General features: G+C 40.2%; 1 pseudogene; it reads right to left on the bottom strand.

Moving 5' to 3' along the window:
• Positions 1-1248: 1248 nt before the first annotated feature.
• LOC119981575 lies at positions 1249-1348 on the bottom strand (annotated as a pseudogene).
• Positions 1349-2304: the final 956 nt, after the last annotated feature.

Below are 2304 nucleotides of genomic sequence, written 5' to 3'. Positions count from 1 at the left end.
GCTATTGAACTCCACCAAATAAGGAAGGAGCACGGTCACGCTTCCAGGGTAACTTCGTTCCTCCCTTTTACTTGCTTTCTAGTGTAGTTGAGTTAATGTAGTTGCTGAAAAGAGGAAAAAAATTTATGAGGAGAACTTGGCGGATGGGGCTAACTTAGATTCCTGTTGCCGATGGATGCCACCTTGTTTGCTGCTTGGTAGTGAGACGTTGTTTGAGAGAGCTTTGCACATTTTTATTTCTATCACTACTTGCTACATCTTGGTGTGTTATTGTTCCTAAGGTGGATTGTTGTTCTATTCTTATCTTTGCTCTTGTTCTTGCTTGATATTGTTCTTGGTTGTTCGTTGATTGAAAATCTTGTGTTACTTGACTTGGTTGATTGCTACTTTTGTGTGCTACGTGCTATTGTTCGTTGCCATCATGTCTCAACCTAGAGATAATGTTAGTGGGCGTGGGTCTAATAGAGATGGGAGAGGTGGTGATATAAATACAAGTGATGGGGGGAGTGTACGAGGGGTGATATGAATCATGATGCATTGCGTCGTCTTTTGCAACATATGAACATTGATGAATTAATGAATTCGATTCAAGGGAAAGATACCCAAGTTGGCAATGCCCAAAATGTGCCAAATGTTCAAGTTGAGCATGCTTTGCAAAATGCACCTCAACCACTTCAACAAGACAATACGATCAATTTGCCCCACAAAATGTCCACCAACCTCCCAATATGTCTCCCGCATACCATATGTCTCACCCATATAATTATGTGCATCCTATGTATTACAACATGCCTCAAATGCCACTAGTGCCACAATATGCTCACTTTGGGCAAAACATTCATGCACCTCCTCCTATGGAGTACATTCATGCCCAAGCCCAAGAGCATCGCACTTTGAGGAAGCTTATGCATCCCGCAAGGCAAACCCAATCTTCTTGCATCATTATGCCACCGAACCAACAAAATGTGAGCCTTAAACCGTCCATGTTCCAAATGATTTCCAAATTCCATGGAATGGAATCGGAATGACCATATTCATATATGCGTGATTTTGAATCGGTGTGTACTACTTTTGCTGATGTCACATGCACACAAGAAATTTTGAGACTCAAACTTTTTCCATTCTCTTTGAAGGATCATGCAAAACAATGGTTTGAGAACTTGTGCCCCCAATCCATTGCGACTTGGGCGACAATGCAAGAAGAATTTCTCAACAAATATTTTCCTTGCCACCATATCATATCTTACCAAACACAAATCATGAATTTTCATTGCAAAGAACATGAAACCTTCTTCCAAGCATGGAAGAGGTTTAAAGATTTGTTGTTTATATGTCCTCACCATGGATTTCAAAATTTTCAAATTGTGAATTTCTTCCACAAATCTTTGACTCCATCTTTGAAGAAATTGGTTTCAACAATGACCCAAGGTGATTTTCTAAATAGGGATGCCAATGAGGCATTCACTTTCTGTGATGGGTTGGTGGAGGAATCCCGATCTTGGGAAGCTCCTCCACTAACCCGACATGGTGTTGTGCCAAGCTCTAGTGGCAAGTTTGTTTTGAATGAAAATGATGATATGCATGCTAAACTTGCTTTGTTGTCTAAGAAATTGGAGTCCCTAGAGCCACAAAAAGCCCCTATAAATGTGTTCGGTGTTGATGAACATGTTGTTTGCATTTTGTGTGAAAGTAGGGATCATAGGACAGATGAGTGTAATGCTTTACCGACTTGTAAGGAAGTCCTATTTGGGCAAGGTTATAATGGGAACAATTCTCAAAACTTTAGGAAGTCTTACCCTACCAATAACTAAGGCAACAATTCTTACAATGAGAATTACCCTTGGAGGAATCATCCAAACTTTGGGTGGAGGAATGATGGGAATGATCAATCTCAATCATTGCACAACCAACAACCATATATTCCATCCCCTAAGAGGTCCCTTGAGGACACTCTTAACATTTTCATGCAAGCTCAAATAGGGGAGAATCAAAAGGCCACCAAATTTCAAGAACAAACCAATAAGGCCATTGAGGATTTAAGGAGTCAAATGACCAAGGTCACACAAGCTCTCACCACCTATGAAAAGGGGAAATTTCCGACTCAACTTTACCCTAATCCTTCAAAATAAACCAATTTGGTAAATTAATCTAGTAGGAGTGGGGAGGTTAGTGGACATGAGCAAGTGCAATCCATACTTACTTTAAGAAATGGAAAAGTTGTGGATAGACCTATACCCTTTGAGAATAGTGATGAAAATGATGTGGTGCAAAACTTTGGTGATGGTGTGAAAGAGAGAGATGAAG

Source organism: Tripterygium wilfordii, chromosome 16 (genome assembly GCF_013401445.1).
Source record: "Tripterygium wilfordii isolate XIE 37 chromosome 16, ASM1340144v1, whole genome shotgun sequence".
In the NCBI taxonomy this organism is placed as follows: domain Eukaryota; kingdom Viridiplantae; phylum Streptophyta; class Magnoliopsida; order Celastrales; family Celastraceae; genus Tripterygium; species Tripterygium wilfordii.
This window is presented reverse-complemented; position numbering and strand designations above follow the sequence as displayed.